The 27,827-nt window shown below is 42.5% G+C and overlaps 1 long non-coding RNA gene across 2 annotated transcripts in view; it reads left to right on the forward strand.

Annotated features, from left to right (window-relative positions):
• LOC102902047 overlaps positions 1–18,237 on the forward strand; it is a 43,628-nt gene extending 25,391 nt beyond the window's left edge. For both annotated transcript variants that reach the window (XR_006601137.1, XR_006601138.1), the window contains exons 3-6: positions 179–271; positions 12,205–12,455; positions 13,177–13,743; positions 16,837–18,237. This is a non-coding gene — a long non-coding RNA (uncharacterized LOC102902047). The remainder of the gene's footprint in view (positions 1–178; positions 272–12,204; positions 12,456–13,176; positions 13,744–16,836) is intronic.
• The last annotated feature ends 9,590 nt before the right edge of the window (positions 18,238–27,827 follow it).

Here is a 27,827-nt window from a genome sequence, read left to right on the forward strand (position 1 = left end):
GAGCCAATGCGGGGCTCAAACTCACAGACCACGAGATCATGACCTGAGCCCAAGTCAGATGCTTAACCAGCTGAGCCACCCAGGCACTCCATGGTCAGTGGTTTCTTTATGGCATTATCCCCACCTGAAATTTTATCAGATATTGTTTATTTGTTTTAATATCTGTTTCTTCTTACAGATATGAGTTCTCTAAGGGCAAAGACCTGTTCTCGCTTCTTCATTCTTGTGACATCAGTGCCTTGAATGGTGCCTGGCATATGGAAGGCATTTGGTAAGTATTTGGTGAATGAATGAAAAGCAGAGCAGAGAGACCCAGAGACAAAATGACCCACCTAAGGTCATACAAAGCCCGATCAGGAGAACTAGTCATATAACAAGGTCTAGGCTCTCTGATTCAGCCCACCCCAGCTCCCCCCACAGATACATGCTCTTTCAGCACTGCACAGTTGCCCAAGGAAACTCAGAAGCAATGTCCCAGAGGAGGGCATCATCATGTCCCAGATGGGAGGGCCCACTGTGGGGCTAATCTTGTGGTGTGACACAGAATGACCAGCCTGCTTTGCCTGGGACCAAGGAGTTCCTGGATGCAGGACTTTCAGTTTATTTTTTTTTTTTAGTTTTTTTTTTTTAACGTTTATTTATTTTTGAGACAGAGAGAGACAGAGCATGAACGGGGGAGGGTCAGCGAGAGGGAGACACAGAATCTGAAACAGGCTCCGGGCTCTGAGCTGTCAGCACAGGGGCCCGATGCGGGGCTCGAACTCACGGACCGCGAGATTGTGACCTGAGCTGAAGTCGGCGCTCAACCGACTGAGCCACCCAGGCGCCCCAGGACTTTCAGTTTAAAAAGGGGTTGTGGAATCTGCTTGGGATTCTGTCTCCCTCTCTCTCTCTGCCCCTCCCCTTGCTCGTGCTCTATGTCTCAATTAAGCCTAAAAAAATGGTAGTAAGGGGTAAGTCCTAATTAAATTGGAATGAATTGGATGACAATACCATTCAGTGAAAAACTATGGTGCCCTACAGTGGATGCTTTCTCTGGGAAGTGCTGTCAGGTGTCAGGGAATCATGGACTCTTAGTGATGGAAAGGAGAAAGACCCGTATGTCTGCAAGAAGCTGTGAGAAGTGGGAACTATGGCAAACTGGGAAATCTGTGTCCCGTGTGAAAGGAGGTGGCCACACTCAACTTGAAATGAATGTTGACCTGTGGGAGTAAGAGTCCACATGGTCATATGAGTTGGTTTTTCAAGAGAAGCCTCGTGAGTGAGTGAGTGAGTGAGTGTGTGTGTGGGAGAGAGAGACAGACAAACAGACAGAAACCTACTGATTTTTTAATGTTAGCAGCTACTTTTAAAAAATATAAATACTGGGGCGCCTGGGTGACTCAGTCAGTTGAGCACCTGACTTCAACTCAGGTCATGATCTCGCGGCTCGTGAGTTCAGGCCCTGTGTCAGGCTCTGTGCTGACAGCTCAGGGCCTGGAGCCTGTTTCAGATTCTGGGTCTCCCTCTCTCTCTGCCTCTCCCTTGCTTGCACTCTCCTCTCTCTGTCTCTCTCTCAAAAATAAATAAACATTAAAAAAACTTTAAATATAAATATTATGCAAGATAGCAAAAGTAACTGCAGGCCGGATTCCTCTCACAGGCCACTGATTGGTAGCTGCTGATACGGTCTGATATTTCATTTTACACAGTACAGGGAATGCAAAACTAGGAATGAAGGATCCAGGCCTCTTATCAAAGGAACTTCAATAACAAACCAATTTCTATACACACTAGTTATTTTGGTGGGGGATGGGTTGGGCAGGGGGCCTGTAAAGGAAAAAATTGATCGAGCACCTACTGTGTTTTAAACAATTACTTAATGATTTCAATGTACAAAATCACACTCACTTTATACAACAGCCCTTTGAGGAGGTTGCTTGATCTTTTTGCCTGTTTCCTTATGTGTAAAGTAAAAAATAACGGTAAGTCATTCATGGCAAAGATTGGAGGAATCAATTCTTATGAAGTGCTTAGAGCCAGAGAGGAAGAATGTGTGGCTGTGATTGTCCATGAGATAGGCATTATCATCCTCCTTATTTAACATATGAAGAAACTGATTTTTCAGAGTTGACCTAACTTGTCCATGATTGTACAGCAATAAATCAGAGCCAAGAATTGAACCCTGATTGTCTGACTATAATTATAGACCTCTTTCCCTCTCCAACTAGGCTGGTGTTATAAATTCAAGATAAGAAAAACAAAAACACAAATAGCCAGTTTTCTCCTTTGGTAATCATTGTACAGACAGTCAAGGTCAGAAGTGAAGTTCTGTGGTATTTCTCTACACTGTCAGCTGAGTATCATCTACAATGATGGAAGAGAAAACGTTACACAGATAATAGAAATGGTAGATAATAAAAATTTCTCCTTGGGCATTCATTATGCAATTTAGGGGGGGGCAGCTAATTTATCTTCCTAATTATGTTTTGCTTAAGCTGATTTTAAAATTAGTTTGTTTACCCTGAGCACACACTGATTAACAGCAGGGAGAGGTGGCCTAGAAACATCTTGGGTGGTGGAGGGATGGTATCTTGAGATTTGGAGGGAATTTACATGGATAATTTTCATGTAGCTATGGCAAGGTAGAAGGTTAATATGTTGATGGCGCTCTGAGTATAAATTATTATTGTGATTTGTTGTTGGGTGCATTTAAATGTAAGGCTGTGAATTGCAGACCCAGAGAGTTGAGTGGACCCCAAGCTCCTTCTTATTCATTCTTTAGTGCTGAGAGTTCAGTCAAGGTACATGAATCAAGCAAGAAGATGGAAGAGGAGGGCTAGCTAGAGGTGACTCTAGGAGTTTCCTTTTAGTAGATATCCAACAGAAAGTAAATATCTGTTATGTACTGTGAACTATGCCAGGAACTGAGGATACCAAGATGAATAGGCCATTGTCTAACCCTTGGAATTACACAATCCTTTAAGGAAAACAGACTTAAAAACACAGAAATCACAGCCTAGTATATCAGGGCTATAAAAAAGATGGGGCAGATTTGAGGGAGCAGAGAAGAGACTATGACAATCTGCCTAAGGGACTCAGGACAGGGAGCAGCCCCATTCCTCACACTTCCTTGGCTTTGCTCTGTTTTGTGGGTGGGAGTAGGGAACTCCTGCAGACCAGTGTCAGCTGGCTTCTCGCTGGTTCAACCAGTGAGAGGCAATGGTGACAGACTGGAGGATGGGAGAGAGGGAGAGTCAGGGTATCTCTCTTTCCTTCCCTGCCTGGAGTGCTGTTTTCAAAATCTGCAAAGCATCTGTGTCTCTGCCATAACCCTACCTCCTACTGAACAGGCCCATTGGGATCCTGCTTCAGCAGGGCGATCCCAGCCCCTGGGATCTGGTAACCTGTTTGCACCTCCAGCCTGGGAGTGGTAGCAGCTTCTTTCTGGTGCTAATCTCTGCTTTGCCTCACTGTCCCCTGGTTTTTCCATCACCTGGAAACCAATGCCCTATACTAAATTCACTCTATTTGAATAGAGAAGGTGGTTTCTGTATTTCTAGCTGGGCTCTGATGGACATGGAGGGCTTCTCAGGGGCGCTGATCCTGGAGCTGGTTCATAAAGGGAGAGAAAGCATTTGCTAGGTAGATAGCCAGGGAAGACCGTCCTCAATACACTTGGATGTGTGAGAAGCTTCGGGTGTCCAGGAGGGACAGAACACCCTGGCAGCAGGGAGCAAGTAAGGATTTTCAGAAAGGGAATAAAGTTTTCAAGTATTTTAGAAAACTCGCCTGACTAACTCTGCTCAGTGTATTGGTAAGGAAAAGAACAGGGTGGGTGTGAAGCCTAGTTAAGAGACAATCACAATGATTCAGGTCAAAAGCCATAGAGGCTTGAACTAGAACAGCTTGATGCATTAATATGGAAAAGAAGTGAAATGCCCTGTATATCACATTCTTCATTAGGTCCAAGAAAGGAAATTTCTTGTTTTCCTGCAATACCACAGTAAATACTTGTTGAATGGATTAATAATATTCCAACAATTTATTTGTGTCATAAAACCTCAGGTGTGCCCTTTCTTCCTTACATTTCTCCCACCTCAACCTGAACCCTCAGTGCCACGATAATATTTGACCTGTCCTGTGCAGCCTGTTGGACAAGGTCTGTGAATCTGTCCTTCCCCTTTTCAGGGGTTCACGCCACTCTAGAACAGCCCTCTATTAAAGTTTCTCTCCGCTAGAGCCATTCAATCAGTGGGTATTTACTAAGCACTTACATCCTAATAGCTGACATTTACTGAGCACTTGTAACACCATCAGGAACTGGGCTAAGCCCTTGCCATGCATTTGTCTCATTCCTGATAACAGCCCAGTGAAGTAAGTGCCACTCTTGTCCTCATTTTATAGATAAGGAAGATACGTAGAGGCCGAGGAACAAGTCACACAATTAGTCAGTGGCAGAGCTGGAATTCATATCTACGTATCTGACTCTGGAGCCCAGGTTCTGAGCCACTGAGGTTATATTGCCTGGCACTGTGTGCTGTATGCAGTTGGGCATCTCAAGACATGTCAGACAAATCTGTGGGGAGGAAAGAGTAAACCTTGATGCTAAAAAATATATCGTAATTCAAGGCAACACAAGAAAAGCTGCCACAAACCAGAATGTGATTATCACCAATGTGATGGTAGGGATAATGAGAGAGAGATCACCCCAGACTGGGATAATCAAGAAAGGCTTCAGGAGGTAGAATTTGCCTTGTGGTTTTCCTGGCATTTAAGAGGCATACCGAATTCCTTTGAAACAATGCAAGAACAACTTGAAGGTCAGTCGTGGGCTGATGCAAACTGCAGCGGGAAATTAAAGAAGGGAGAGGTTAGTATCGACTGGAAAAGGCACTTGGTTAATCTTCCAGCTCTGGTCACCTGTGGATGGAACCTAGTATGGATGGTCGATGCACAGAATATAGTGAAACTCCTCTGCCTCATAGCCCAGAGCCTATTTCATATATACACATTCTCAGGTTGAGACAGCCTTTTTCTAGGACTCCAGTTTTCCTTTTCTTTCTTTTTTTTTTTTTTTTTTTACAGTTTATTTATTTATTTTTGAGAGAGAGAGAGCGCACCAGCGGAGGAGGGGCAGAGAGGGAGGGAGACACAGGACCTGAAGCAGGCTCCAGGTTCCCAGCTGTCAGCACAGAGCCTGACGTGGGGCTGGAACTTACAAACCATGAGATCATGACCTGGCCGAAGTCAGACGCTTAACCAACTGAGCCACTCAGGTGCCCTTTCAGTTTTCTCTTTAGATGCCACCTTGCCCACTCTTTTTTTCGCACATCACCTGTGATCACAGCAGGGAGGACAAATCCCACTACAGCCAAGAAAGAGGCACCATCTCTCCTGGTGCGCGAGGGATGATGGGATGGCAAACACACACGAGATTTGAGTTTATTCACTTTATGGCTCATTCATTAGGTAACACAGAGAAATGGCCCCAGAGGAAGGCCCCCAGGTAAGAGGAAGTTGGAGTCTGAGCATGGAGGTAAAAGAACGCCTGCTTGTCTCCAAAGTAAAATCTCTTACCTTTTTAGCCTGGCCATCATTCCTTCTCTTGGGAACTCCTCCCCTACCCTGTTTGATCTAAATGAGACTAAATCAAATATGTTGACCTTTACTGCCGGGGAGAGGATACAACCCATCTGGCCAACCAGAGGACTCCATCCCCCTGGCCATGGTGACTGGGCCAAGCCTGGTGACAGGTGACAGCTCTGCTAGCCATGAGCTACAGAAGACTGCCATTCACAATGGTGGGGCCCCATGTGAGCCAACACTGATATGAAACCAGGGGCCTACCTATGATTTGATGAGTCAGTCCCCTCTGGTCCCTTTAGTGGGTACACATTCAGAGACTGTCATTTGATAACTGTTTTGGAGATCTGGTGTCTACAAGTGCTATTCTGGGCTATATCAATTAAGGTTATATTTTAATTTCTGGGACAGAAGCACATAACAGAGGCATAAACTTAAGGATCTTTGAACCAGGGGTATTTGAAGAGAAAATAGGCATGCCCTCCCATAGTCCCTACATCTAGACATCCTGTTCAAGCAGAAGGATGTTGGATACATATATGGACAATTTTTCTTCCAGGAATTTTGTACCAATTTACACTCCACTAGGGATCTGCAAATGTCTTTTTCTCCCTGCCCTCAGCAAGCCTACATATTTAATATATATTTTTAAAAATAATCAGCTTGATAGATAATAAATTGTATTGTTGTTTTTCTAATTTGTGTTTGATTTCCAAAAAGTTAGATTCTTTTCATATTTACTGTCAATTTCTATTTCCCCTTTTATGAGTGACTCCTTTAGGTGTTTTTGCAATTTTATACTAGGATGTTCATTTTTTTCTTATTGATTTTTAAGAGTCATTTGTGTATGAGGACCTCACAAATTTATCTGTCTTAGATGTTGCAAATATTCTCAGTTTGTCATTTTCTTTGATGTTTACCATGGATTTTTCCCCCATCGTTGCAATATAACTTACATACAATAAAATGTATCCACTTTAAATGTGCAATTTAATGAGTTTTGTTAAATGTATATACCCACATAGCCATTACCACAATCCAGATATAGAATATTTCTGTCACCCCAAAAAGTTCCCTTGTCCATTTTACATGGATCTAATTTCCATCACTTTAGATTAATTTTTCCTATTCTAAAACTTCATATAAATGGAATAATCCAAAGTATACTTTTTTCACAAAGCATGTTTCTGAAATTCACCCATGCTGTTTTGTTCTCAAAATAAATGATTAAGAAAATGAAAAGACAACTTATAGAAGATGAGAAAATATTTTTTAAATGTTTATTCTTTTTTTTTTTTTTTTTTGAAAGAGAGTGTGTGCACAAGTCAGGGAAGGGCAGAGAGAGAGGGAGATAGATAATCCAAAGCAGGCTTCTCGCTACCAGAGCAAAGCCTGACATGGGGCTTGAACTCATGAACCATGAGATCGTAACCTGAACCGAAGTCAGATGCTCAATCAACTGAGCCACCCAGGCGCCCCAAGAAAATATTTTTAATACATGTTAAAATATGTTTCTTGACAAACGACTTGTATCTTGTATGCTTTTTTATTTATTCTATTTTATTTTAAAGTTTATTTAGCAGCTCAGATATCTCGCTATTGGTGCAGAGCCTGACATGGGGCTCAAGCCTACAAAGCCACAAGATCATGACCTGAGCCAAAAACAAGAGTCAGATGCTCAACCAAGCCATGCAGGTGCCCCTTGTGGATGCTTTTTTTTTTTTTTTTTAATGAAGAGAGAGCGTGCACAAGCAAGGGAGAGGGGCAGAGAGGGAGAGAGAGAGAATCTTAAGCAGGCTTCACACTCAGCACTGAGGTGGATGTGGGGTGCAATCCCACAACCCTGGGATCTTGACCTGAGCTGAAATCAAGAATAGGATGCTCAACCGACTGAGCCACCCAGTCGCCCCTTGTGGATGCTTTTGATATACAAAAACTTTAAATTTTTAAGAAGTTGGATGTGTCTGTCTTTACTTTATGGTGATGCCTTTGGTGTTATTCCTAAAGATACTTTTATCCCCAAAATTAGACAACTATTGATTTATAATTTTCGGCAATTTTATAATGTTAAAATTTTAATCTAAACTTAAAATAAAATTAGGATTTTTATTCTATCTGAATTACTTTTCAAAAATGGTAGCAAATTTTATCAATACCATTTATTGATATTCTGTCCTCCTCCCCTGATTTAAAATGCCATGTTTATTAAATATTAAAATATTATAGACAAGGGTCAGTTCTGGTCCTTTTATCCTATTTTCCAACCACGGGAACAACTGAACACTTTCGTTAGCTGTAATATTTTTTCTGTTTTGTAGCCTATGAATTCTGACTTCCCTTCTCCCCTCTCTCTCTCTCTGACCCTCTTTCTTTTTCTCTTTCTTTCTCTTTTCCTCAATGATGTGTTGAAATCTGATTATGTTTTCCAAGGTGGCCACCTTTCTCCATCATATCATCTTGATATTTGGATTTGGTGAGAATATTCTTTTTTCCCCTCTTTCCTCCCAATTTTATTGAGGAGTAATTGATAAATATAATTGTATATATTTTAAATGTACAATGTGATGGTTTGATAGAAACATATATATTGTGGAACGATCACCAAGATCAAGATAATTAATACATACATCGCCTAGGAGAATGTTTTTGATTTTAATATTGAAGTCATTTTACTTGGTGAGAGTAGTGCAAAACAGGAATATTAAAGCTTTTGGGAAGCTAGCCCATTACTATCCAATAATTCAGTGGTCTTGATTTTACCAATGAAAGAAAATGAGGCACTTTTTCAAATCACAGAGGTCTAATTTGTAAATTGCCTTTCCCAGCATATAAGTCTACAGGTGGCCCCCAAAGAATTATTAACCATTCACGGTAGTTCTTAGTAGTAATTGACTTATTTACACAAAGAATTGGTTCCCCAAATTGCTTTAACCAGACTGAAAGACTAAATCTACTTGACTTCAAATAAAGAAGACAGGTGAAAAGGGGGCATTAATCTTACTCCTGGGAAAGTTATGTTGAAATGATTTCTGTCTTCCTTCTCAAAGTAGCCATGTGTCATTGATTTTAGCCAGGAGGCAGGCATGTAAATAAACACCAAGAGAAAACCCAAACAGAATACCTTCTGAACTCAATTTTGTGGTAGGATTGAGGGTTGGAAGTAAAATTATGTGGACCCGAAGTGAACACAGCAATAGCAGCTTACAAGAGGGAGTTAGAACAATGGTCTGCATAGCAATCTCTGCCCTCAGTGTGAAGTCTCCCTACATTTATTTCGTCTTTGGGGAGGTTTCAGTCCGGTTTGTGCAAGGAGAATTCTTATATAGGATGTATATGAATCGGTTGAAGTAATGGACAAGAACACTTTGCAAAGGCTCAATTGCTTTACACACTTAAGGTGTTATTATTGTGCTTCTGAAAGTATAAGGAAGAATGAAAAAAGGTGATTATCTGCTAAAATTGTATGTTGATGGTGGGATTTTTTTTTAATATGAAATTTATTGTCAAATTGGTTTCCACACAACACCCAGTGCTCATCCCAAAAGGTGCCCTCCTCAATACCCATCACCCACCCTCCCCTCCCTCCCATCCCCCATTAACCCTCAGTTTGTTCTCAGTTTTTAAGAGTCTCTTATGTTTTGGCTCCCTCCCTCTCTAACCTCTTTTTTTTTTCTTCCCCTCCCCCATGGACTTCTGTTAAGTTTCTCAGGATCCACATAAGAGTGAAAACATATGGTATCTGTCTTTCTCTGTATGACTTATTTCACTTAGCATAACACTCTCCAGTTTCATCCACATTGCTACAAAGGGCCATATTTCATTCTTTCTCATTGCCACGTAGTACTCCATTGTGTATATAAACCACAATTTCTTTATCCATTCATCAGTCGATGGACATTTAGGCTCTTTCCATAATTTGGCTATTGTTGAAAGTGCTGCTATAAACATTGGGGTACAAGTGCCCCTGTGCAACAGCACTTCTGTATCCCTTGGGTAAATTCCTAGCAGTGCTATTGCTGGGTCATAGGGTAGGTCTATTTTTAATTTTCTGAGGAACCTCCACACTGTTTTCCAGAACGGCTGCCCCAGTTTGCATTCCCACCAACAGTGCAAAAGGGTTCCAGTTTCTCCACATCCTCACCAGCATCTATAGTCTCCTGATTTGTTCATTTTAGCCACTCTGACTGGCGTGAGGTGATATCTGAATGTGGTTTTGATTTGTATTTCCCTGATGAGGAGCGACGTTGAGCATCTTTTCATGTGCTTGTTGCCCATCTGGATGTCTTTTTTAGAGAAGTGTCTATTCATGTTTTCTGCCCATTTCTTCACTGGATTGTTTTTCGGGTGTGGAGTTTGGTGAGCTCTTCATAGATTTTGAATACTAGTCCTTTGTCTGATATGTCATTTGCAAATGTGGGATTTTTTTTAATGTTTTTATTTATTTTTGAGACAGAGAGAGACAGAGCATGAGCAGGGGAGGGGCAGAGAGAGAGCAAGACACAGGATCCGAAGCAGGCTCCAGGCTCTGAGCTGTCAACACAGAGCCCAGCGCGGGGCTCGAACTCACAGACTGTGAGATGATGACCTGAGCTGAAGTCGGACGCTTAACCGACTGAGCCACCCAGGTGCCCCAATAGTGGGAGTTTTTTAAAGAGTGTTCATTTCTCTTCAAATAACTACTATCAACAGTTTGGGACAAATTTTTTCCAGTCACAGTTTGTAAAACAAAACCTCTCACTTACAAGGATATAATGAGGAGTTTCTTTCCCCCAGTTCTTTGGGTCTGGCTCAAGGACTGGGTAAGCAGCTGTTTTGCAAAAGCTGGCCTCTCTTCTTTCCCCCCTTCCCAGTCTCTGCCCAATTGGCCAGCAAGTTAATAAGTCTTAATGCCATCCAGTCTTTTTGCCAGGAATTAATAAACTACAGTCTCATAAAAAAAATTGTTTAGATGTTTATGGTACGTGGATTCACACTTCAAGAACCCCATACTCTGTTTTACAAGTAGGACATTTTCGGCACTTCCTGCTTCCCCCTCTGATCTTGTGGCCTTGCAGTGCCGTGGCCTTGTGGTCCTCTTCTTTGTACTCTGGTGTCATCTGTTAAGGACACTGAAGGTCAACCTCTAATCTCACTTTCTAGTAAAAAATGGTCTGTGAGGCCAAGACGAATCTCTAAATAGCTCAATGCCGTGGAATCAGGTGGAATGCTGACATGAGAGTCCTTGGAGGAGGAAGAGGATAGCACGTGGGTTGACTTGGTTGACTTCAGGTTAAAATAATTGGCGTGTCCTCTTTCTGGTCTTTGTAAGGTATGGCATTTTCAAAACCACTTGGTACTGTGAGGCCTAATCTCCGCCATTTCACAAACTAGCCAGGTGGGCAATGCTAAAATAGGTATCTTCAGCCTCCTTTGTTCATAATGGGAATAGCAGTGTGTGTTGCTCCCATGTCTGTGTCGTTCTAAAAGCCAATATACTAATCAATGTGATAGGGCCATATGAAGTGCAAAACCCTCTGTATTCTTTTAACGGTGATACATTTTGACCCTATGCACTGTGGGGGGGGGGGGGCGATGGGCAAAGAAAGATGAGTGTCTTGAAAATCAGAGGTCAAAGCTATAGGTTTACTTTTTTTTTAATAGATAATTTATTGTCAGATTGGTTTCCATACGACACCCAGTGCTCATCCCAACAGGTGCCCTCCTCAATGCCCATCACCCACTTTCCCCTCTCCCCTACCCCCCATCAACTTTTAAAAATTCCAGTTCCAGTGTGTCTGCCAAAAAAAAAAATGTCTACAGTGGAGAACCAAGGAGAACTACTCATCTCCCAGTTTTTAAGGTCATATGTGTGACCAAATGCTAGGAGATTGTATTCACAGTTACCTTATATACAAAATATTCCTTTTGTTGCTGCTTCTCCCTTCCGATAACTTCAGATACCCCCAAGCCCCAGGCTACAGATTCTCAAATTCCCTAGAATTGTGTTGGAGTTGACAGAATTCACCCCAAACAGATTGTGTGGACCATGAGAGACAGACAGACAGACAGACAGACAGAGAAGCAAGAGTGCCTGTGGTGGGGGACATGTGTGTCTCTGGCATGGTGGTGGGAACATGGTAGGAGTTACTTGAAAGTGTCCGAAGATGTCTAGGAAAAATGGCTTTGGGAAGGCACAGGCAGAGCTTTTGGAAGGTTCTGCAGATGTCTCCCCACATCCATGAAGTTGGATGTTAGCACTCCTAGCTGACTACAGGCCTGGCTCCTGACCCCAGTGGGGGACAAAATAGGGGTCTGCTGATAAGTGCTTAGCAATTGGTTTGGCGGGGAAAGGAGTAATAAATAAAGCCCTGATTTGTAGTGTTTGCTGGATTCTCTGGTGTAAATACTGCCCACCATGGCTGAGTTCCAGCTACCAGTGTGACGTCATTGAAATGGGGTTGGGAGGAAATGTGCAGTAACACCCCATATGCAGTATTCCCACATAGAGATCCAGTAGACATAAATAGCTTCAAGTGCATAGATAAGAGTAGGCATAATGAAATATTTAGGAAGTGATGAGGTTTAAGTATTTATTACCTTTGTTTTTAATATAATTCATCTAACTGTATGCCTATATAATTTAATTTTCAATAATGGCAGTGTTTTAACAACCATCTGGCAAGATTCCTGAAATTTTGACACTCACCTCTCATGAGCCCAGTACAAGCTGGTTTTGGAATTTGGGTCCAAAGGAGAAGAACAAAATGCTCAGTGTATTAGAGGAATATCCGAACTCTGAGGAGAACACAAGACTCCTGGTTCCTACTCTATCCCCTACTCTGGCAGCAGAAGTGCCCTAAATGGGTCTGAGAAAAACAAGTGGACTTCTTTAACCATCACAATAACAAGAAGTAAGATAAAAAAACCCTCCAAAATCTTTACCCTGCTGGCATAGAATTTTCATCTCACCTCATGGTTAACCCATATCCATCTAGATAGTAGGTCTGGGAGGGAAGGTTTATAGGAAGGGTGAGTTTTGAGATGGAAGGAAGAGGAGAGGTTGGGTTATGTCAAAACAGACAGAGACTGTCATAGAAGGTTCTAGAAGCCAGGTATGGTATTTGGATGCTGGATGCTTAAATTGCCAGAACTGGCATAAATTTTGAACAACATTTCCTCACGAGATTCTTATGGTAAAGAGAAAAAACCTGTGGTCTCAGAAACACATCTTATAAAATAGGTCTCCCAGAATTCAGGCCACAGTGCTGTCCCCAGCAGCCATAATGAGACACAAAATGAGAAGTGCCTGAGGCCTAGGTGCTACCAAATTGTGCCCTGCTGAGTACACATGGAGAGGAAAATGACCAAATGCCATTTCAGTACATTATCAATCCAATCTACTTCTTGAAAGGCAGCAGAGTACAAATCTAGTTCTAAAAATATCATTGTAATCTGTGGCTTGGAATAATCACACCTATCAAAGGCCAGGTTAAAATGTGTGTGTGTGTGTGTGTGTGTGTGTGTGTGTGTGTGTGTGTGTGTGTCTGCACGCACATGCTCGTGTATGCAGGCTAGAGCGAGGGAATGAATACTAGTGCATATATGCGACAATAATTTTTTTTCTCTTTCCAGGTGTTCTTTCTAGGCAGCAGATAAAACACTGGAGAGTGGGGCAGTTGGGAGAAGGGAAGGAACACTACTGAGTACTCCTCAGGACCCAAGCACTGTGTGCAGCGCCTTCCGCCAGTTCCCTCACACAGTGCTTGAGAACCTCTGAAGTAGGCAGTCTGACAGCCAAGAAGTGCTAGAACTGTGTTTTAAATTGATCTTCTGGAAACCAAAGACCCTATGCTGTGCTGATGCCATGCCTGTCCTTCACAGATCAGAACACAGAAGTCTGGAATTGGGTCATCCTCACCTCACGACACCCAACACAAGAACGGTTCCCAGCACAGAAGAGAGTCCACAAATGCTTGTTGAATACAGTAATTTCAGAACAATGAGTTAACATCTGAGTGTTTGACTTGCAGCGTGTCGGTTGGGAAGAAACTCCACAACTACCCCAGGTCCAGTGATACTCCTTGAGTCGACTCAGAAGCAGATAATGGGAGACACCAATCCTTGTATTGTATTAACAGCTCCTGGTTTACTCATAAGTGGCACTGCTTGTCAGCACTCTTTGGCACGCTGTGAAGTCAGGTGACTTTTGATGATAAGGGTGTGTTAGACTGTGTACCAGACCATATCTAATTTTGCCTTTGGGGTACAGGGATGCTTCTCACTCTGAGAAAGACCTAGAGGAATATGTAAATAGCTGCATTTACAAAGATAGAACTTGGTGGTGGGGGGTGGAGGGAGTAATTTTGTGCTACAAAATTATTTACCAGGGGGTTCCTTTAGATCATCATATTCCAGAGGGTGTTTAAAATATGAATTAATATGGGGTGCCTTGGTGGCTCAATTGGATAAAGTGATCAACTCTTGATTTTGGCTCAGGTCATGATCTCACGGTTCGCGGGATCAAGCTCCGCACTGGGCTCTGCGCTGACACTGTGGAGCCTGCTTGGGATTCTCTCTCTCCCTCTCTTCTACCCCTCCCCCACCCCCATCTCTCTCTCTCTCTCAAAATAAATAAATAAACTTAAAAAAATATGAATCAATATTACTCAATATTCCCCAGGCTGGAGCCACCATCTAGGCCAGCCCAGTCCCTGTGCAAAGGAACACTCAGCTCTCTCTCCCTTTGTCCTCCTTTCTCTTTAGGTAGAGAAATGTCCCTTTGACTAATCTCGGGAAGCCTGGTGAAGGGACAAGCTGGCTGCCCCCAAGAGGGGAAGTTTGAGTGCAAGAATATAGACTTGAGTGCAAGAATATAGGGGAAACAGAGGGGACTTGTGGAGGGATTTGTGGCATCTGCTAAGAATGGGGCTGCATACCCAGAGGACGCCCAGCACCAGGAAGGAGACCTACCCTTGGGACTGTTTGCCTGGGGCTCCTGTGGGATTTTGAGGGAGAAAGAAACAGAGTCCTCACAACATCAGAGCCCCCACCTGTTTACACTAGCCAGTTTCCACCACCCAAGGGGGTAAATTGAGCTGCATATTTGATGATGAGGAAGTGAAGTGGAATGTGAGAATCCTCATTACTGACGTCAAGCTTGCCTTTCATTTTATTTATACCCATGACATTGTGACACAGGATCTAATTTTCCATTGTATTTTTTCCTCCGTTAGGGCCCGAGTGATGACAAATGATTTTGTGCATGAGCCTGGAAAACAACATTTTAAATTCAAAGCTAGGGACCCTGCAGGATTCGGTGTCTATTTCTAGCTTACCACCCGCCTGCCCCTCCCTCAAACCTCTGTACTGACCATCGAAATGTGCAAAAGGCACCGTACTCCTACAGGGCAGGACTGCCTGAGAAGTCAGAGCTCAAGGCATCCAGGTGCCCACTCCTCTCTGGTGACAGGCTGTTCCTTCATGGCATGGGCGCTGGCAGGAGGCCAGGGAGCAGTGGGGCTGCACGGCAGCCTTGGCTCAGAGCCCTGGCTGCTGTCTGGGCATGAAACTGGGCTCTGGCACCAGGAGCATGGTTCTAGCTTTCTGACCCAGAACTGCCTGTGCAGCAACTACCCCGCCTCTCAAGCCCTGGTGGGGCCCGTGCCTTCTGCCCCTCAGGCAGGACAGGTTTAGGAGCAGAGATTGATCTGGAAGGAATGGCAGGAGCAATTAGAGGGTGCTGTGGCAAAAGTCAGTAATGTCTCCATGCACAGAAACAGCCTTTGAGGGTGTGCCTAAGACGGAGGAAAGAATGGATGTGTGTCCACCAAGTGGACAGAGTGAACTTTACCCCAGTTGCTTGGTCTGCTGTGGAGTGGACTAGGGGCCTTGGCCCTATCAAAGTTCTCCCTCCATGACCTCCCAGAGCCTCAAATCCAGACACAGTATCTCTAATGTGGGGTCCTCTTCCTGCCCTGAAATGAAATGAAAGCTCCACCTGGGTCCCAGCAAATCTGGGCCTCTGGTGGGGCCTCCTGTCGCCAGGTTTTCAACCATGTTTTTCAGCCTCTGACCCCAGAGTAATCTCAACTTCCTTGTACTCAGTTCAGAAGATGTTTGCTATTCGGGATTCTGATGCAGAGGCTTGATAAGAGAGGCCTCAGGCCTTCTGAGTTAGTAAACCAGCAGAGTCCAAGGATTTGAAAACTGAGAAGCCTAAGGACAGCCACGCCCTGAGAGGTGGCACAGTGCCAGCTCCTGTCACCTGAAATCTTCCAGGATATTTAGAAATGGGTGTTTGCGTGATTTTACTACATTTACTTTGGATGTCTTGTTCGATTTGTTTTTGAAACAAGGGTTTCCCATAGCACCAACAAAATCGGATCTGTGTTTTATTGAATCTACTGGAGTTCCTATGCTTGACTTGGTTTTGCTTTCTAGCTCTGTGTCAATTTTCTCAGTCAATTTAGGTAAAACTGGCACAGAATAAGCTGTTGTGTAGAAATACAGTGTGGGAAAACGAGAACATCTTCTAAGCTGCCCTGATATCTCACCCCTAACTGGCCTACAGGTGTGAGAGCTGCTTGGGGAGGAAGGGGCTGTCTTCATGTGCAGCAGCTGGGGGGCCAGGTCTTTACAATTCCTTTTGCAACAGCCCAGCTTAGACCAATGTTGACAGCCTGTGTATGTGTTTTCAGCTAGTCTCACATGCTTCCCATGGGTGATTGTATCAAGTGCTTCCTACTGGATGCCAGGGGTGGAGGTGAGGGCTAAGGGCAAAGGAGGTGTGAATTAGAGCCACTTCCATCACCCAGAAAGTACACAAGTAACACAAGGCTATGGGAAAGAAAAGTTTGGTAGTAAGGAAACACTAAGTGGACTCCACAGGCTCAGGGTATAACTGGACAAGCTCTAGGTTTCATACTGGGATGCTGGTGTCACTTAGTAATCCCTTTCCCAAGGTTCATTGGAAGGTGGTTTGGGACAGGTGCATGAAAGGTGTTGCCAGAGACTCCAGGGTGCAAATGCTTCCTTATTAGCTCTGTGATCTTGGGAAGGTACTTAAACCTTCTAGGCTTCAGTTCCCACAACTGTAGAAGGGAGGTACTGAGCCTGCCACATAGGGTTAATGTGGGAGGTGAATGAGATTAGGAAAACAAACCATGTCTGTATCACTGAGCACATAGTAGGGATTCCCTTCTTGGACTGGGGATCAGAGAACCCCACAGAAGTCCTGCTTTTAAGTCTTAGCCCAGGTGGGTGGTTCACTTCTCTGAATTTTCTCTGTGACAGATGCAGAAGTTGGAAATCTGTTTGCTGACTGAGGAGATATGATTGTGCTGATTAAGATGTGCAGTGAAGAGACAAGTGAACCCCATGGCTCAGCGACACAGTGTGGACAGAGGAATTGTCTTCATGAACAAGTGTTGGAAGAGAAGACCTGAGGAACACAGAAACATGGCTGGCCTGATCCTCGCCATGCTGTCCAAGATAGAGCTGGCTTAGGTGGGGTGCCTCTGCCAGGACTGTTTCTGCCTTAATCCTGCCTTGAAGGCTCAGGTGAACCTGATTTTGTCTTGGGGTTCAGGGAGGGAACATCAAGATATGGTAGAGGATACATAGCACACTTTACCCTGAGCCAGAATCCCCAGGACAAGACCCTAGCCCCTTCTCCTGACTCCTAACCCCCAGCTGCCAGCTACCCACAATCCTCCGGGTGTCTTCCTGTGGAAGGTGAAGACTCAGCTAGGAAAAGAATTGAGCGATACTGTTGTCAAGGGGGATTTCACAGGGGTGTTCCATTGGCCATTGGGAGAAAAACGTGTATTAAAATTTTTTTCTGAGGAAATTGAAATCCAAACATCTGTCTAACCAAGCCTAGATGGAAAGTGAATCTTGATTCCATATTAAAAACATTAGTCCTGAAAGAGAAGAGTAAGTCCTTACGTTAATAGGAGCAGTGAGGCTTCTCTGCAGGTTTTAGAGTAGTTCTGAGTAAAAAACAAGAGTGGTCAGAATCCATTAAGAATCTGAAAATATAGTATAGCTGAGAACTCTGCTCTCCTCCTTTACTAAATTATTTATCTGGGCTACTGATAATTAATTTCCCGAATTCCCTAGTTTCCCCACCCTCTCATTTATACATGTGGTTTCTCAGCAATGGACAGGGAAGGGAGTCTGAGACACAGGGAGTCATGGGTGGTCTATGCTCTGGATGGTGACTAATTGAGACTTGGCTGTCTTTCATGATATGCCTTTTATGGATGGAGGCAAAAGAAGTACTCAGTGATCTCAAGGAATACTCCAGGGTCTCCCAGCCAGATTGGCTAGGAAAAACTGACCAATAAATAAACATTGACTGAGTACCTACTCTGTGGCAGGCACAGTGTAAGGCTTTGGGTATACATGGTCCCTGCCTTCACAGAACTCAGTCTGGCGAAGAAGGTAGATTTTTAAACAAATAAACACACCAACTTGCATAATTTGCAGATTGTGATGAATGAGTAACTACTATGAGACAGTTAACACTGGGGATATGATACAGATAGGGGAGTTGGGGTCAAGAAAGTTCTTTCTGATGAGGTGACAGATAAAGCCTAGAACACTGCTTCTCAAATTCCAATGTGCATCAGAATCACCTGGAGAGTTTGTTAAAAAAATAAAAAAGGTTTTCTGGGTATCCTCCCCACCAGAGTTTCTGATTCAGTAGGTCTGATGTGGGTCCCAAAACTCTGTGTTTCTAATAAATTACTGGATGATACTGAGATTGCTGGTTTGGAGGTCACACTTTGAGAATCATGAGGCTGGAGGATTGGTAGGAACTAGCCGGGTAAAGAGAGTGGAGGGAACACCAGTACAGCAGAGGGGGCAGCATGTACAAATGCCCCAGTGTGGAAGAGATCTTGGGGGCTTCAGGTAATGGAAAGTGTGTCTACAAGGCAGTGAATTAGTGAACCTGTAGTGATGAGGTAATGTTAGAGGTGTACCTGATGAGGTAATGTTAGAGAGGAAATTAGTTAGAAATTTCCTATCCTGATACTCACTCCAACAGAAACACTCCAGGGGTACTTTGTCTAAGATTAATGGTTCCATTGACCCTTGGAGATGTCCTACTGCAACATGGGGCTAATGGAATAGTGCTGACCCTGAGACAGTGTGAAGATTCAAAATGGTGAGGTATGCAAAGGGCTGAGCACAGAGCAAATGCTCAGTCTATTCTAGATGTCTGTCCTCCTACCTTCTCCGACTCAAAACTTGGCCCTGTCTATAGTTTAGCTATAAGAGGACATGTTCCTGAATTTGTGCTAAGGTGCTAACCTATAGCTTCAAGCAAAAAGAGTTAATGTCGAAGTGACCCATGGTATCTAAACTGGGATAAGGTTAAATAGTTGGGTATAGATAAGAAATCTGGACACCACTTCCAAAGAGCAGGTGTGCATGTGTGTTTTCTTACATCTCATGCAATTCATAAATGTCACGGATTTTAAATCAAAGAAAGCATGGATTGGGTTTTGGAGCCAAAGTGCACAGTTGACATTATGCCAATTCAATTTAGACCACATTTACTCAGTGCTCACTCTGTGCCAGGTGCTATTCTAGGTGTTGGGAAGGCAGAAGTAGGTGATCAAAGCTAGGTCCCTGCTCTTGAAGAGCTTCAACACTCACTGGGATATGGGCGTATAAGTAACGTAGAGCAATGGGATAAAAGCCACAACAAAGAGCTGTACAAGGGCAATGAAAACTCAGGAGACAGCAGTTTTGCTGGGGGGTAGTCAGAGAAAGTCAGAGACAGAAAGTGACATCAGAGCCAAGTCTAGAAAGGAAACATCTAGAGAATGAGCAGAACTGAAGGATAGATGAACAAACCTCCTTTAAGAACTTTTTTGTTATTGTTTTAAGCTCTGACCTAAATCATCATTATGAGCTTCTAGAAGATACATGGCCACATGGTGTTGAATTTGATTTAAAATATTGCATAAACTGTTATATATAGAAACACATATGGAAACAATCTGAAAATATTTCTCCTCAAATATAGTGCCATTTGCTTTTATGAATTTGCTATTTCTGGATGAAAAAGTGAAATATGATTTGGTCTTCTGAGAATCAGAAGAAACTGTATCGCCCTCCCAAGTAAAAATCATTTTGGTGGTTAATTCATTCATTTATGTAGTCAGTCAACAAACATTTAGTTAGAAATTTCAGTTTTTGAAGCACTGCCATTGAGGCCATTGAGGGGCAACAAAGATATATAAGATACTGTCCTGCCCTCAGGATTCCTCAGGGGTTTAGAAGCGAGAAAAACACCTGAATGCAAATAATTCTAACACAAGTAGGTGATAAGTAATACGAGTGAGTACAAATAAAATAATCCAAGTATCTTGAGGAGAACAAGCTATCTCTTGATTGGAATAGTCATAGAAAGCTTGAGAATTTATGGAGAAGCAATTTGCGCTAGGGCTTTTATAATGAGAAGGCATTGGACATATAGAAACCAGGGCAGGGAAGATATTTCAGACAGAGGTTGATTTGTGAACAAAAAGGCTGGGAGATCACTGAGAAATGGCACTTTTGCATGTTTACAAGTATGATTTGGGGAAAGAACTGGAATAGGTAGATGTCAGCCTCACAGTCAAGTATGAACTTGATTCCACTGGCTGTGACTTCTTAGAATTTGAAATGCCAAGCATCTGTCACTAGGTTTCTTGTACACTTGTTTTAGTTGGTATCTCAGGCCTGACCTTCAACTTGGCATAATTTCATCCAGCCAATAGGATATGTTTTAAAAAGTCAGTCTGTCACATATGGACCTGCAAATGTATGGCCAACTAATCTTCGACAAAGCAGAAAAGAGTATCCAATGGAAAAAAGGCAGTAACTTCAGCAAATGGTTCTGGGGGAATTGGACAGCGATATGCAGAAGAATGCAACTGAACCACTTTCTTACACCATACACAAAAATAAACTCAACATGGGTGAAAGACCTAAATGCAAGATAGGAAACCATCAAAATCCTATAGGAGAAAACAGGCAGCAACCTCTTTGACCTTGGCTTCAGCAGTTTCTTACTAGACATAAGGGAAATAAAAGTAAAAATCATATATTGGGACTTCATCATGGTAAAAAGCTTCTGCACAGCAAAGGAAATGATCAACAAAACTAAAAGGCAACTAACAAATGGGAGAAAATATTTGCAAATGACATATCACATAAAGGGTTAGTATCCAAAATCTATAAAGAGCTTATCAAACTTAACACCCCAAAAACAAATAATCCACTGAAGAAATGGGCAGAAGGCATGAATAGACACTTTTCCAGAGAAGACATCCAGATGGCTAACAGACACATGAAAAGATGCTCAACATCATTCATCATCAGGGAAATACAAATCAAAACTACAATGAGATACCATCTCACACCTGTCAGATGGGAAATTAACAACATTGGAAACAGCAGATGTTGGAGAGGATGCGGAGAAAGGGGGACATTTTTGCACTGTTGGGAATGCAAACTGGTGCAGTCACTCTGGAAAACAGTATGGAGGTTCCTCAAAAAATTAAAAATAGAACTACCCTCTAACCTAGCAATTGCACTACTAGGTATTTATCCAGAGGATACAAAAATGCTGATCCAAAGGGACACATGCACCCCAATGTTTACAGCAGCACTATCAACAATAGGCAATAGCGCTATCAACAATAGCCAAAATAGACAAATTTAGGGAAAGATCCCAAATGTCCATTAACTGATGAATGGATACAGAAGATGTGGGATATATATATAGAAGATAGATAGATAGGAATACTACTCAGCAATCATAAAGAATCAAATCTTGCCATTTGCAACAATGTGGATGGAACTAGAGTACATTACGCTAAATGAAATAAGGCAGGCAGAGAAAGATAAATATCATGATTTCACTCATATGTGGAATTTAAGAAAAACCACAGATGAACATAGGGGAAGGTAAGGAAAAATAAGATAAAAACAGAGAGAGAGAGAGGCAAACCACAAGAGAGTCTTAAAATATAGAGAACAAACTGAGGGTTGCTAGAGGGCAGGTGGTTGGGGAATGGGCTAATTGGGTGATGGGCATTAAGGAGGGCCCCTGTTGGCATGAGCCCTGGGTGCTATATGTAAGTGATGAATCACTGGGTTCTACTCCTGAAACCAATACCACACTGTATTTTAAATAAGTTGAATTTAAATAAATTAATTAAAAAATCAGTCTGTGTCTGCCGATAGTAATATAATCACAACGTGGCTCCAAATTGCCATAAAGGCCAGGAATTGAAAGTAGGTCTTATTCTTCAGGAATTTATGATTCCATGTCTGGAGTTTGAAAGAGAAGGGTTTCGTATTAGAGTCCCTTCAGGAAACAGATGAAGTCTTTTCCTCCACAAGTGTTGACAGGTGTAGTTACACCAACAAGGGATGGTGCAGTATCCATGAGCTAGTGAGATTTGTGAAGCTGTTACTATCTGTAGGCTGATGGTAACATCCTTAGGACAGGGGACATAGCAAACATTGGAACTTGGAAAGAGCTCTGTGCTGCCATGGAGTCACATAGCTACTGCCCATGTTGTTCCTAATGGCTAGAGGGCAAGGGGCACATTGCTTCATTCTGTACAGCCCACCTCCCAGGGCACAGGGTAGGGAAGGAAGGATGTACAGCCCATCTGGAGGAGCAGACAGAGAGTATCCGGCACAATCCTTTTTAGCTTTAATATTTCTATGATTCCAAAACCATCCAAACTTCAGTAAACCTTCATTTAACAAATCTGTTCCAAAAACCAATGTTCTCAGAAATTTATAAAGAATAAGAAGTACAGGGAATTGATTAGGTAGAGAGATGAATGGGTAGATGGTGAAGGAGTCTTTGGCTGAGATAGTTGACTGAGTAGTAACTCAACCAGATTGCAAGGTTAGTAAACACAGGGACAAGGCTGGTCTTGTACATTGTCAAATCCTCGATGCCCTACAATGTGCCTGGATCTTAGTATATCCCAATAAATGTCTGTATGACTGATGTGATAGATGAAACATCAAGAATACCAAGCAATGTAAAATGTGCATCTGGGAGTCTCAGGACAGGAAAATCCAAAATTAGGGTCAGGAACTAACATTTTGGAACTAGGAGAAGAAGGTGATGACTGTGTCTGGTTTTCTGCCTCTTTAGGTCAAAGCTTCTAGCACCACTCAGGGAACAAAGGTATTGGGAGATACAGAATGGCCTTTTTGCTTTGTTTAAACAATCTTTCCATCTTTTTCAGTCATTTGAAAGGACAACATTATAACTCCTGCAACCCAACTTCAATTAATTCATCTATTCATTCAGTGAACATTTACTAAGTGCTTATTTTGTGCCTGGGAATCCAAAATTAAGACAGATACAACCTCAGCCTTCAAGGAGCTTAGTCTGGTAGGAGCTACAGACGTGGCATTAGGAAAGTATAGTACTTGTGTTAGCTGTGGGGAGCACGGGCCACTGTGGGAGAAATAGGCGAACATCCTACACAGGCTGGAGGTCTCAGCCTAGGAGAGCTGAGTCCTGAAGCACTTTTCCATCTGTTTACTTTATCCCTGGCATCCCTCCCCATCCCCCAACCCCCAGTAAGGAAGGAAGTAGTAAGTAAATAAATGACATTTAATAAAAATTCCTAGCTGAGGTAACACTTTGATTTGGATGCATTCGCATCAAAGTGCTATAAGCCAATCCGTGAGCACAGGTGGGGAGTTCAGTCCTTCCTCAACTTAGAGAAGAGGAACAAGAGGTCAGGAGAGCACAGAGTGGGCATCTGGATTGAAAAGAGGAGAGGGCAGGTGAAAAAGGGAGGCAGAGGGCCTCACTGACTTCAGAATTTGGAGGAGGCCATTTAACTTTAACTGTTTACAAACAGATGGACAATACATGAGGAGGCTTGTTTGCTTACTTGTGATTGCAGGTTTGTTTTTTAGCTTCTAGTAACTGAACGTAGGGTACACAGTATTAACATTGGTCCACCTGATTTACAAAGGCTCGTGGCTGACTTCAAAACATGGACAGTTCTCTTACAAAATTGCTTCACTCCCAGAGGTTTTGTTAATTGGGACATTTCTTGTCTTTAACTTGAGTATTATGCTAGCAATCAAAGGAAAAACATAAGTTGGGGAGGAGGAGTGGAGGGTAGGGGGAGAAATAGAGTGTTGGTAAGAATCTAAGGGCAATGGCTTTTTAATTTATCTGTATCTATAGTTTTATATCCAAATTTTTAAAAGCCTGCTAAGAATTTGATTGAAATGCATTTTAATTCTTAAATTTGAGAAACAAAAGTAGTTTTTAACTACTACTCCCTGTCTCTATCTCATTTTTTTAAAGGAGGAATAACCTTCCAGCCCCAGAAAGTTTTCCTGGGTTAAGTGTGTGTGTGTGTGTGTGTGTGTGTGTGTGTGTGTGTAGAGCTGTCTTTCATCTTCCGTTAAAAACATTACTTTTGTTAGGGAGTAACTCTCTATTTGTCATCTTTAAGGGGTTGAGAGTTTTGATGTCCTTGCCTGGAAGAAATTAGGCTGGAATCAACCTCTGGCTGGAGGGCAGGTTGTCTTACTTTCCATCTGCTGGAGTTTCCTTTGTGCACTCCTCTCTGTGTTTACTCTTGAAAGTCTTTGAGGCTGGATCCTTAGCTCTCCTGCTCAGTGCTTCCTTTTGTATCTATGTATTGACGATGGCTGAATCTTTAGCTTCAACCCAAACATTTCCCATCACCTGCAGACCTGTTTCCTCTTACCTACTAGATATCTTTCCTCTGTGTTCCATAGACACCTCAGATCCAACAGACTCAAACTGTCACTGGAGTGCTTGTTTTGAGTAGCACCGGTCTTAGTGGGAGATACTGCATCTAGGAGTCGCTCACTCACAGCCCATTCATTACAAAGTCCTATTCTATTCTATCTCCTAGTGTCTTTCCTGTTCTCCTCCTGCCCCTCCATTCCTAACACCCTTGCTCTTCAGGCTCTTTTCAGCTCCTTCTGAATTGTTATTAATTATTTCATTATCCTCATTAGTCTTCTCCAACCCATGCTTTCCTCCACCAACAGATATATCTTGGTAATGTGCAAATTTCTATGTCTTTTCCTGTAAAAGCATTTGGGAGTTTTCCATTTTCTAGCTCTGCATATCAGTGGACAACTTGTTAAAATAGTTTCATTCTCTTTGGTGGTTTTCTTCCTTCTATATGACCTTGGCTCCTGAGGTTCTTTGCTGGCATCTGCTCTTCTGCTTGACCTATAACAGTTGGCAGGTGCAGAGTGTGGGTTCTATGCCCTTGCCCTCTTCCCCGTTCTGATTATATGGCCTCCTTTGGTGACCTTATCTAGTCCCATGGCTTCTGGTGGGAGCTACACACTGATGACTCCCAAAGTGATGACTCCAGTCTGCCCTTTCTGCTGAGCTCAGGACATATAGATCCATCTGCCCCCTTGACAAGCTCATTTGTATGTCTCATAGAGACTTGAACTGAACAAGGCCAAAGCAGGGCTCTTGCTTTCCCACCCATTCTTTTCCTGCTCTTCTTCCACCTTTCCCTATCTCAGTAAATGATACCTCCATCCCCCCAACTGCCCAGACCAAAAACTTTGGAACTGTTGTTGCTTCTTCTCCCCTCACTCCACTCCCCACATGTACTTCATCACAAGTCCTGTCAGCCTTACGTTGAAAATGAATGCATCCTGAAGCCAACACTTCTAGCAGTCCGCACTGCTTTCTCCCTGGTTGTCCCCAGCTCTTGTTGGCTCACTCCAGCAGCCTCCTACTGACCTACCAGCTTCCACCCTTGATTGCCTAGGATTGATTCTTTACAAGGTGGCCGGAGTGATTTTCCCAAAAGTCATATTGTGTTTCTTCTCTGCTTAAAACCATCTCAAGGCTTCCTGTTGCATTTGGCTACACTAGCTTCTTGTCTCTCCAATTTGCCAAGCTCTTTCCTGCCATGAGGATTTTGCATGTGCTATTCCCCTGTCTGGCATCCTCCTCCCCTACATCTTTGCATTCCCAGCTCCATGGGGGTAATTCACGTCTCAGTTCAAATATCCCTTCCCAGAGAAGCCTTTTCTGACCTCCCAAACTAAAGTGGCTTACCCTTCAGTCTCTTTCTATTGTAGTAATTTATTTTTTTTTATCTTCATATCATAATAAAATGATCTTTTATTTTCCTTCTTTTTCTTGTTAGTTATCTTTCTTCCCTTCACTAGAACATAAGCATCATGACAATATGGATTCATGTTATTTACAATCTATTCTTAGCACCTAAAATCATTCCTGGCATGTAATATTTGCTCAGAAGTATCTGTTGGGTGGATGAATGAATGTATAGTTGATGCTTGAACAACACAGGGATTAGGAGCACTGACACCCCTCTCTCCCTCCACACGGTCAAAAATCCACTTGAAATTTTGCTCCCCCAAAACTTAGCTACTAATAGCCTACTGTTGACTGGAAGCCTTAATGATAACATACACTGTTGATTAACATGTATTTTGTATGTTATATGTATTATATACTGTGTTCTTATAATGGAGTAACCTAGAGAAAAGACAGTGTTATGAAAACAGTAAGGAAGAGAAAATATATTTATAGTATACTATACTGTATTTACTGAAAAAAAAATCTATGTGTAAGTGGATCCCTTACAGTTCAAACCCATATTCAAGGATCAACTATAAAATTGAACAACTTTGCCTCTGTTAGAAATACCTCTGGGAATGCAAGCTGGTGCAGCCACTCTGGAAAACAATATGGGGGTTCCTCAAAAAACTAAAAGTAGAACTACCCTATGACCCCGCAATTGTACTACTGGGCAATTATGCAAGGGATACAGGTGTGCTGTTTTGAAGGGACACACGAACTCCCATGTTTATAGCAGCACTAGCAACAATAAAAAAGTATGGAAAGAGCCCGAATGTCCATCGATAGATGAATGGATAAAGAAGAGGTGGTGTGTGTGTGTGTGTATATATATATATATATATATATATATATATATATATATATATAATGGAGTATTACTCAGCAATCAAAAAGAATGAAATCTTGCCGTTTGCAACTACATGGATGGAACTGGAGGGTATTATGCTAAGCGAAATTAGAGAAAGACAAATATATGACTTCAATAATATGAGGACTTTAAGAGAAAAAACAGATGAACTTAAGGGAAGGGACACAAAAATAATATAAAAACAGGGAGGGGGACAAAACAGAAGAGACTCATAAATATGGAGAACAAACTGAGGGTTACTGGAGGGGTGTGGGAGGGGGGATGGGCTAAGTGGGTAAGGGACACTAAGGAATCTACTCCTGAAATCATTGTTGCACTATATGCTAACTAATTTGCATGTAAATTTTAAAAAAGAAAAAATAAATTAAAAAAAATATCTCGGTAGCAGGGGGCGCCTGGGTGGCTCAGTCAGTTAAACGTCTGACTTTGGCTCAGGTCATGATCTCACAGTTTGTGGGTTCAAACCCTGTGTTGGGCTCTGCACTGACAGCTCAGAGCCTGCAGCCTGCTTCAGATTCTGTGTCTCCTAGTCTCTCTGCCCCTCCTCTGCTCATGCTCTGTCTGTCTGTCTCTCTCTCTCTCAAAAAAAAAAAAAAAATTAAAAAAAAGAAACACCTCGGAAGATAGATGATAGATAGATAGATAGATAGATGATAGATATGTTGGGTGTGGTATGAGTATCAATGAAGAGTGGGAGAGGCTCGGCTCTCAAACACACTTAAATGTGTGGCAGCTACTTGACAATGTGGCCTCTCCTCAGATACAAGTGCAAGGCTCTTATTGTTAATGTTTATGACCCCCTGCTAATAAATAATAATAAGCGATATTTTACTGATAACACTGAACTTCCGAGTCTACATTTAATCTTTGCAAATTTGTAATTCCCGACCACAGGGTTAATGCCCATCCATGTGATAATTTGCTTTTCCTCTCTCTTTCTGTCTTGAGCCATCCTGAGGGCAGAGATCCAGGCTGGAGAATGTCTGGACTAGAATTATGTAGGAGATGTGTTTGGTTTCCTCAGAGTAGCTTTGGTTGAATTTGTGTGAGATTTCAATCTGATGAGGAAAAATGGGCTAGGATGCTGAAACTACTCATAGATTAGAATGAGGGAGGCCACAGGTGACCTCAAGGGTCCTCTCAAAATCTGTTCCTGTGTTGTCAGGAGGACAGTTAGGTACTGTTTGTGTATTCCCTTGGTTCAGGATAGGGATAGTGGCAATGGGATAATGCTATGCCCGCTAGATAGAA

The sequence above is a fragment of the Felis catus genome, chromosome A1 (assembly GCF_018350175.1).
Source record: "Felis catus isolate Fca126 chromosome A1, F.catus_Fca126_mat1.0, whole genome shotgun sequence".
NCBI lineage: Eukaryota > Metazoa > Chordata > Mammalia > Carnivora > Felidae > Felis > Felis catus.